The sequence below is a fragment of the Rana temporaria genome, chromosome 4 (genome assembly GCF_905171775.1).
Source record: "Rana temporaria chromosome 4, aRanTem1.1, whole genome shotgun sequence".
NCBI classification, from domain to species: domain Eukaryota; kingdom Metazoa; phylum Chordata; class Amphibia; order Anura; family Ranidae; genus Rana; species Rana temporaria.
The window spans coordinates 55,777,660-55,788,709 of NC_053492.1; the positions used below are offsets into that span (position 1 = coordinate 55,777,660).

An 11,050-nucleotide genomic window follows, 5' to 3' on the forward strand; every position below is an offset into this window, starting at 1 on the left:
GACGAAAAATAATACCCCCAAACTCAAAAAAAAACAGCAGACACCGGCCCTGGTCCACATGTACAACCCTTCGGACCTTAAAGTTATTATTTTTAAAGAGCACACACACCCCGCCACTCTTTCTATTATTCAAGGACCATACTGCAGGTCCCTGGGTCCAACCAGCAGCCCGGGGCTCCTCACTCAAGTTGCACTCCTGCAGACATAAAATATCACAGGGCAGGGCAGCAAAAAGCTGGAAAATGGCTGCCCTCCTGTATGCAGATCTTATACTCCTAACATTGAGTGAAGAGATCCTTAATTTCATCTAAGGGAAATTTAGACAGCACACCGGTCCAAGACAAAAAAGAAAATTGACCGTCACTTCTTTTTCCTACTCGCCTTAGAACTCCGGGTCTTCGCAGGAACCACCCCCCCTTTTTTTACCTCAGTTTTTTTTCTGGCCTTTGTTCTGTGGTAGCCGGTCACATCCTGCAGATGTTCCACCTTATCAGCACTGATATACGATTGGCCCGAGTCGTCTGAGTCAGCCGCCACGTCCTCCTTCGGAGAGCCCACATCGCTGTAGTCCTCGATGACCTGTGAGGGAGACAAAGGAGAGTTTTCTTTTTTCCGCTTCAGTGAATCGTGGCTGAGATCCATTGCCTCCTGCGCAGGACTCTCAGCACTCGGGCCTGCCCCCCCCCCATCAGCCACCACTACCTCCCTTTCCTGCTCACCCTCCGCTGCCAGGGCCTCAGGCGCGCACTCAGCCCTACTGGAGCGCGCGTCCCCCACGGCAGCATCTAGAGGCTCGCGAGGAAGATCCTCAGCACGGGCTATATCACACACAGGGGAGGGGCAATGATGTTACTGCCCTTCACTGCATCGGCATAGGAGGCTCTGCCTCCCCCACTCTCCAGTGACTCTCCACCTCCAGCGTCTTTCCCCTGTGGGCCCGACTGCTGGCTTGGCTGACTCCCCCGGGCCACCTTCAGGCAATTCTGGGCAAGATGCTCCCGGCTACCACAAATATGGCATTTCCTGCCCTCCCCACAGCCTGCGGTCTTATGGCCAGGCTTGAAGCAGTTCCTGCAAACCTCACCAGTCACACACTCCTCCTTGGTGTGCCCGAAGGAATAACACAGCCGGCAAAATGTAGGCTGCCCTGGGTACCAAAGATACCCACGATTGGACCCAATAGAAAAAGTCTGGGGTGGGTGCCTTACCCCTCCAATTCCGTCTGGATCCCGTTTCTGCTGGACCCAAAACTTGCGCTTGCCGTTAAAAGTCCCAAAAATATTGGCCTGTTCCTGTCCAGCAGAAACGGAATCACAGTACATGGCCAAAAAGGCCACAATCTCCTCATTCTTCACGAAAGGGTTGTACATGTGGACAATGACCGGTATCTGCAACTTGCTCTCCCGACAATGGAAGGTTATGCCGTCCAATAATGGGTCGCCCTGCTTCTCCGCCTGCCGTAACCAACATGTTTGCAAGTCAGCTTTCTCCCAAAAGGTGACATCATAAACACCAGTGGAAGGAAAGCACTGTACGCAAAAAATACTCTCACGAGCCATTCCCAACAGTTCCTCGATTACGCGCTTCTGAATATGGTGCAGCCCAACGTCATCCCTCCTCTCCTCAACAACAGACAGCCGAACTGTATTTGGTGCGTCAGGTGTAAACACCATGTTCACCTAGGGACTACTCCACATCCCACAAAGGGAAGTAAGTAGGCGATCGCTTCCCGTTGCCCGGGGACTAAGCCTAAGGCCAATAGCAGCAAGGGGGGGCCCCTCCGAAGAGGAACGATCCCCCCAGGGCCGACCGTCGGGTACCCCGGGCACCTTCTGACTAATCACCAGCACAGCAGAACTACACTGGATCTTAGCCAAAAGGCCGAGAAGCGATAACCCAATTATTCTCTGTTTCGAGCGAGCGGCTTTCCGGCCTCACCGGAGGGCTCGCTGAGAGTTGCCCGTTTGCCTGTACCCGGCAATCGCCCTTCCCCCCAGTCTGGGCTGTCCAGAGGTGTGAATCCGCAGCCAGACGGGCGTCGCTGGCCTACAGGCCTAATTCCCTGTCTACTGGACAATCCACACTTTTCTGACACCTGCCCAACACTGCTGGAGCCCAGTCATGACCTTCAGTCATCCCAAACCAAGAATTGCACAGATTCAGGTGCTCCTCGTGCACGTTTAAAGGGGAAAATCCATTTGCATGGGCCGGCCTCCTAGTTAACATAACGTGGCCTGAAAAACGAGAGCCACTAGAGGGAGTCAAAGGATAAGGGATCCTCCAGATAAAAAGTAAAAAACCTTGCCTCATCTGACTTTTCAAGCTAGCTGCTGCATGCAGCAAGGCACAGCAATGGAGTAAATTCAGCCCCCTTGTTTGACAGCAGGGTGGTCAATGCTATTGAAGGCTTCATTTTGGGCCTTAGGAGAGAGAGCGAGTGAGGAGTAGAACACTAGCTGACTTGTCGAAAATTGGTGCACTGACTAAATCTAGGTGTGTTGCTGAATAGGTAACTTCATAGGGGGCATGGCTTGGCGCGCGGCTTGGATGGCAGCACACTAGAGGAGGTCCGGTCAGCACACAGCCTACACACCTGATTCCCGACCTCCACAGCACCGATGCCGGGCAAAAAGCTCTTCACCCCCCAGACACGTTCCCGACGAGGAAAATCGACCCCAGCGACTCGGATTATCACGGACCACTTCACCCAGAAACAGGCCGCTCAGTACGGGGAAGCTGGTCCCAAGATGGTGCCGTCACGCCACGAGGAAGATTTCAGTGGAGAGTCTGACTCAGCTGCCGAGGATACAGGTAGGAGCTCATCTCGCTCCAACAAGCCCTTGACCTATGATGACATGTCGGGCTTCACGGCAGACATAAAGTCCACCTTTTCTACCGCAATCACGGACCTTAAAACTAATTTGGTCGTGCTTACAGAAAAGCTTGCAGCGTCAGAGCAAGCAGAGAGACAGAGCCATACACCGCCTTGAGGGGGTTGCAGTCGTCCATGCTAGTCATTTCATAGAAATGAACAGGCACCTGGAAGACCTCGACAACAGAGGACGGAGGTCCAACATTAGTGTGAGAGGCATCCCTGAATCTGTGGAGTCAGACCACATTATACCTGCTCTTCAGAGACTGTTCAATAGCCTGCTTGAGAGACAGGAAGATGTGGGAATAGAATTTGTTCGTGCACAGAACTTTCAACTGAAGGAGGAAATTATGAGAAAGGCGAGACGGAATGACCGCGTAGTCTTTAATGGGGAATCAATGTTATTCCAAGACCTGTCCCAGATTACTTTAAAGAACCGCAGGGACCTGCGTCCATTACTAGATGCCCTGAGAGAGAAAGAAATCAGGTATACTTGGCGTTTTCCTTTCGCACTCATTGTGTCTGCAAATGGTCAACAGCACATTCTGAGAGTTCCGGCGGACTTGCCAGACTTTTGCGAGGGCCTGGGGCTGGACTTGATAGCACTTCCAGACTGGTATGCTGATTTTGCCCTCTCACCACGTGAACGGAGCCCCTCTCATTCCCCGCTCTCGTCCCCTGAGAAGAGACAGACGAAGAGGTTGCTGAATGCCAAGGGCGGAGGAGTCAAGAATAGCACCCCGGGATGGAGACCTGCCTTGGATCATGAGCGAGTGGAAGGCTTCTGAGGATCCAGACCAGATGAGCTTTTTCCTCTTCCCTCTTTTTTTTTTCCTTGTTCTTCTTATTTTTTTATTATTTACTAAGCCCTGCTGATGCCGTTCTGATACCCACGAATGACTTGCTGCACTTCAGACGGTTCTCCAGACTGCCCTCCGCACCGTAGATGCTTAAACACCCCCCAGGATGATCATAGACTTCCTAATGGAGCGGGACCCCACTCCCTCTCCCCCTACCTCTACCCCCTCTCCCCCTCCCTCACTCCTAACCCCTCCTCCTTTTGTTTTTGCCCCCTCACCTTGCTTAAGGGGGACTTATGCCTTAAAATTTGCTAATGCAGTTTGGGAATTCTTTCTGGGGCGGGAAATTGTCATTTAATAGGAAGGGCTTTATGGCTAATTTTTTGTCTAAGTACTGTTTGCCTGGTTTTGGGTCATCTTAGCATACTTATTTATATTTTTTGTCTTCTCACTCAGTGTCCTATTAGATAGGTGTGAGACGACTCGGTGGTAGAGTGCGCCAGTTCATCCCTGGTCCGCAACTCATCACTAACTGGTCGGGTTAATTCATTGTTGCTTTATTTTTGTTTGATTACAAATAGCTGTTTTGTAGGCTGTGTGTGGTTGGGAGGTACATTTTCAGTCTTTGTTTTTTATATATTATTATTTTTTTTTTCCAATTTTGATACTGGCTGACTGTGTTACCTCCTAATTTTTTTTGGAGCTAAGGAGGAGCGTTCTTCCACTCACCGAGTGGCCGCCTCCCTTACCCCCACAAAGTGTGTGGTCCTATTGGGCCACGAAGCACTACCATTTGTTTGACCTCAAAAGATAGGGCTCTATCGTGAGGTAGTTACTGTACTCTCCAATTCTCCTTCTTGACTGCCTATCTTTCTCTCTCATTCTCTCTTGCTTCACATGTGGATCTGATATTTGATTATACTGCCATAACTCAGTAATTTGCTACTTTTTTTGTTTTCTCTTTTTTTCTTTGTTTTCTTGGATTTTATTTCAGGACCAGTCGGTTAGCTGTCTACTCCTGGATCTGTCTCATGGCGTACTCCTCATTGGGCCGTGCTCCGGTGGTTGTCTCCCACAATGTGCGAGGGTTGAACTCTCCCGAAAAGCGATCAGCGTTGCTCAGGGAACTCAAAAAAGGTAAACCTCACTTCGTATTCATACAAGAGACACATTTCAAAACACACCATGTGCCTAGGCTCACCGACTCAACATTCGAGGGCAATTCACGCTACTAATGATCTCGCTAAATCAAAGGGAGTCACAATCCTAATCCATAAGGATGCCCCCTTTCAACTCACAGACCAACAGGTGGACCCAGAGGGCAGGTTTGTGTTTGTCAAGGGGTCGTACGGTGGCATACCTTTAACTTTGGCGAACGTCTATTTTCCAAATAAGGCCCACTTATCCTTTTGCAGACAGCTAATCCAACAACTACAATGCTTTGCGGCGGGTTGCATAGTGCTAGGAGGAGATTTCAACATCCCGTTGAATCCCTTGGTAGACACATCCAATGGTAAAACTAGCGTGAAATATAGGACACTTAAACAGATCAAATCTCTTTTAAATTCCTTACAACTAATAGATGCATGGCGCTTCCGGCATCCTGATGGACGGGATTTCTCATTCTTCTCTTTCCCCCACGAAAAGTACTGTCATGAATCAGATGTGATCAGAGCTGTGTGGACTGCAACAGAGGGAACCCAGACGTGTTTTAAGTGAAAATATGGTTTATTAAGGATAGTGAAATAATATATTAAAATAACAACCTCCAAAAACACTCCAACCAACACCAACAGAAACCACGAATAAAAACAGTAATAGACTAATATGTACAAGTAAGAAGGACAAACCGGAATCACAACAGGGCCAGGCCAGGATCGTCAACGGGAGGTCAGCAGCTGGGGAAAGGGAGCACAAACAGGACAAGGAGGGGATGGATGGATCACAGGGGTAACAGGTATAGGTACAGAGCACAGGGTACAGGATAACAGGATTCCAGGTTCAGGTACAGGTTTCAGGTTAGGGCGCAAGAAAGATATCAAGGCAAGGTCTAATTGTCACTGCCAGGTATTTATACACATCTCCTGCAATCAGGCTCAGGTGACACCTGATCGCAGGAGATGTCGGCCCCACACTGCCAAGAACTCCCCGCTGGTGGACGCCAGTACTGCAGCCCAAGGATCACATAATACCACCAGGGGAGAGCTCCCCTGGCAGTTCCAGACTGCCAGGAGACACCTGGTGGTGGACCACAGTACTGCACGCCAAATACCAGGCAGTATCACCAGCGGGAGGAACCTTTCCTGACAAGTACACACATATAGACTACTTGTTTATCACACAAAAAGATTTACCACTGTTGACAGATGCTAGAATTGGTATAGGTTCGGTTTCAGACCACGCGCCAGTTGCTATGACTCTAGACCTTCTCAAGAAACAGCCGAAATCACAGACTTGGAGACTCAACTCCTCCCTGATTACAGACCCTTTGTTGTTGGAGGACATAAAGGTGTCTTTAAAACAATTTTTTAACCCAACAATACACCAGATATGGACCCTCTAGTGATAAGGGAAGAGCATAAGTGCGCCATCAGAGGGGAATTAATGAAAATGGGAGCGAAGCGTAAGAGGGACAGAGAAGCAGAAATTAGGAAAATTTCCAATCGTATCCATGAACTGGAGACGTTACACAAGCAATCCCTCTCCCTGACTATGGCTTCAGAGCTCTTAGATGCTAGGAAGGCTTTGCAACAAATCCTTGACAACAGGGCAAAACGCTTTTTGTTTTTTAGAAAGAAAATCTATTATGAATCAGGCAATAAAACGGGCAAATATCTAGCGAAGGCTCTGAGAGAACAAACCCATGGTAATACCATTATGGGGATTAAGGGTGCTGAAGGCAGCTTTGATGTGTCTACTGAAGAGATTGCAAAGCATTTCCAGTCCTACTATAATGGCCTTTATAACCTGCCGCAACAGCATAGGCCCCCAGGTCTGTCGGGAAGTAGGGCACACATCATAAAAGATTTTCTTGACAAAAGTGGTTTACCCACGCTGGATGGTATTGAAACTGATGTCCTGGAAAGGCTAATCACCCCCACAAAAATCGAAAATGTCATCATAAAATTGGAAAAAAAAGTCCAGGCCCGGATGGCTTCACAGCCATCTACTATAGAACACTCGTGGACCTCATTTCGGAGCCACCAGCGAGGGCACTGAATTCATTGTCCAGACCTAGAGAAGTGACACCTGACTGGCTTTCAGCATTTATCACAGTGATCCTGAAGCCAGACAAGGACCCATCTGATTGTAAGAGTTACAGGCCTATATCCCTGCTCAATTTAGACGTTAAGATTTTTTCTAAAATAATTGCCAATAGAATAACACAACTCCTTAAGTCGTTAATCGGCCCCGAACAGGTAGGATTCATGTCAGGCAAAGAAGCCAGGGACAATATTTACAAAGCTCTGCTTTTGAGACACGCAGCCACTCCGCTGGATATCAGGGGCCTTCTCCTGTCCACAGACGCGGAGAAGGCCTTTGATCACGTGGCATGGGATTACATGTTAGCTACATGTCGGCATGTTGGATTGGGCCCCAAGATGCTGGCATGGATAGCCTCCTTGTATCAAAACCCAACAGCTAGATTAAAAGTTAACGGAACACTCTCGGGACAGGTACATATTTCGAACGGTACAAGACAGGGATGCCCACTTTCGCCACTTTTGTTCATTCTCTCGTTGGAGCCCTTTATTAGAACCATAAACAAAGAGAGTTCAATTAATGGTTTCAAAATTAAAGGCAGGGAATCTAAAATAGCCGCGAATATAAAATAGCCACTTTTGCAGACGACTTACTATTTTTTCTAATTAACCCACATACCACTATCCCTAATTTAATAAAACATATCACGCAATTTGGCTACATTTCCAATTTAAAAATAAATTACGCAAAATCTGAGGCCATGAATATCAACCTACCAGAGAGTGCTCTAGCAGACGCTAAAAAAAACTCCACCTTTCGATGGACTGCTAAGAGCATGAAATACCTTTGGAATAAAACTCACACCACGCGTATCCTCAATTTTTAGCGAAAACTTTACCCCACTTTATGGTTCTATCAAAATGGACCTCGAGAGATGGCACAAGGGCTTTTTTTCGTGGTTCGGGCGCGCAGCAATAATCAAGATGACTATCCTGCCGAGATATCTATATCTAGTGCGCGCATTACCAATACACCTCCCGCTCAGCTTTTTCACAACCCTCCGTAAAATTCTTCGCAAATTTCTGTGGGCCCACAGGAAACCTAGAATACAATATAAACTGCTACTTAAACGGAAAGATCAAGGAGGGCTAGGACTACCTAATTTTAGGGACTATTACTTAGCGGCTCATCTGACAAGGGTCATAGACTGGCATTGCCATCAGGAATCCAAGGACTGGGTGGGCCTGGAACGTGAGTTGAACCCCATCCCCCTAATGTTCTCACCCTGGATAGCCTGGTCCGCCATCCCTAAAGAAATGAAAACACACCCCATTACTGGCCCCACCTTAAAATGGAGTTCCACCCATAAATATAACATTACATCAGTAGTTTTAAAAAAATGTCATTAGTCCTTTACAAAAAAAAATTTTTTTTTTTGATGCCTTCAAAGTGTTGTTGCTAGGCAGAATAGTTAATCTTCCTACTTCCTGCACCTAGGTGCTTAATGCTTCCTAACCTACACCGCATAGACTCCTGGGAATGTAGTGGGTGTAACTTTCCAGGAGTCTGTGCACTCCCCAGTCTCAAAGAATCATGTGACTTGGACAGCACAGGTGCTGAAACCTGATCTGACACTGCTTGTGCAGCACTGAGCATGTGCGAGATCTGCAAGGCTGAAATCCAGGAAGTCATACAGTCTGGCTTCATGATGCCCACACTTAAGATGGCCCCAGTCAATTTCTATTTTATAAAGTGTCTAAATGCTGTAACAACCTAACAAAACGGACCTTAGTTTACAGACTAACTTTACTAGAATACATTAAGCTTGTGTATTACAGGGGTATTTATACTTAAAAAGTGAAATTGTGGCCGGAACTCTGCTTTAAAAATTATACACGAGATGGCCCAGGGATCGGTTCTTACGACTTCCATGGGCCCTCTCACCCCACTGAAGGATAACCCTGATTTTGCTCCTGGATTTGGTAATTCACAATTCCGACCAACTGAAGGTAGAGATCATTTCCTTGCAGGGGACTGCTATGTACAGTCCAATGTAAGGGAATGGAGCACTTTGAAAACAGTGAACAACCTCACCAATTTGCCTTTCTGGGCATACCTACAGCTCCGTAGATACCTCTATAGTAAAGGCAAACCCAATAAGTTTTGCAGACCCCTGACAGAGTTTGAGTCGGTGTGCCACACAGGTGAACGTCTCCCTCGGGCAACGTCGGTCGCTTACGCTTGGCTGCAGAGAGTTGAGTGCGCGCCGGATGACAGACTCAGGAGGACCTGGGAGGCTGAATTACAGGTAACCATAACACCTAAACAATGGAGAAATGCCTGCATTTTAACACACAAATGCTCGATCAGCACTAAGCTCCAGGAGACAGCATACAAACTGTTGACGCATTGGTATTTAACACCTACTAAGTTACATGTGTGGAATCCATTGAAAAGCGATAAATGTTGGAGATGTAACACTGGAAGAGGCTCTTATCTCCACATTTGGTGGAGCTGCCCTCTCATACAGCCATTTTGGGCCAAAGTCAAAGAATTGATCCTTAAGATCACCGAGACCACACTGCCACTCGACGCTGCATGCTGTCTCCTGCATATTTCTGACTGGTCCCATAAGAAGTACAAGAACTCACTTACGAAACACATGCTTAATGCGGCTAAATCCCTTATTCCATGTCTTTGGAATTCAGTAAGGACCCCCTCATTGTTGGAATGGCTCCACAGAGTCTCGGAGATTCATGAAATGGAGGACACACTGGCCCAGTCTAGAGAATTGGTTGAAGGTTTTCATGAGACTTGGCGTCCCTGGATTATCTTTAGATACTCTGAGGCCTATTCTGAAGTGTCAGAGAAACATCACGTTGACGGAGATGATAACTCTTAACTTCACGGTATCCCATGACCAACCTTATCCACCCCTCTCTGGTCCTTGTTTTTTTTTGTTTGTTTTTTATGGCCTCTTGCTCCTGACGGTCACCTTTGAGTATAATGCTCACTCATCGAATTTGATCCACATGTGAACGTAGCCCTCTTTCCTGTAACTCTTTTTGTTTCATTCTGTCGTCTTTTCTAGGCTTTCATCCTCTTTCCTACTTCATCTCTCTTCAGAAATATACACTGCTTTCATTTCAATCATACCAGGACATCATGTTTAAGTTCTTATACATGACGTTAGTCCTACTTGGACAAAAAAATGTTGTGCTTAAAAGTTTTGCAACCAGTTAATAGGATTTCTTACGCCTAATATGTGTGGTTAAATGTCTAGACAATGATCGTTAATGTTCTGACACACAAATATACGTTATGTAGATTCTGTGCTACACTCCATTTTCCTTTTGATTGCCCCGATATGTATCTTGATGACTTGTTTTCTCAATAAACATCTTATGTTAAAAAAAAAAAAAAAACTTCATAGAGTAGTGTCATTTGGCGAGCAGCGAAAAAAGGTCTTCCTTCCCTCAAGAAAGTGACCAGAAGCAACGAAGACAAAGACACAAGGGTTAAATGCCAATTTATTATTGCAAGGAGCCGAGGTTAAGCAAGAAACATTGTCAGCAACAAGACAAACAAAATGGATGATTTTCCATTCAAATCTGTTTTTTGACACTGCGTAAGAGAGGGGTGAACCGGTCCTGGAGGTACTGCAATACCAGGTCGATGCATGGAGTGGACAGACTAAGCTCTTCTTCCATCTCCCTGTTCTAAAAATCCATTTAATATATGGTCCCCAGATAGGGGACGTATCAGATATTAAACTGATAAGAACAGATACTACACTTGATCTTAGATATGATCAATGTGAGTAAATGTAAAATATCTGGGTATAAACATTTCATGAATCCTCAACAGTACATAGCAGATAATATAATCCCGCTGCTGGCCAAATTTAGGAGGAACATAAAAGTATGAAATATCTACCAATATCTGTGGCATGGTGCTGCAACCTAATCAAAATTATCTGGAGGCCGCAACTTCTGTATGCATTACATAATTCCCAAATCTGGCTGTAGAAAAAGTGGCTCCAAAAGGTAGTTACCGTGTTTAGGCATGTGACCTGGAAGCAGAGTTCGGCAAAAATTCAGCTAAGTACCTTGCAATTACCGCAACAGGAAGGAGTAGCGCTTCCGCACCTCTTTAGCTACTTCCCAGCGTTACA

The 11,050-nt window shown here is 46.6% G+C and overlaps 1 pseudogene; it reads right to left on the reverse strand.

The window, feature by feature from the left end:
• Positions 1-10,510: 10,510 nt before the first annotated feature.
• On the reverse strand, positions 10,511-10,688 carry LOC120938555 (annotated as a pseudogene).
• Positions 10,689-11,050: the final 362 nt, after the last annotated feature.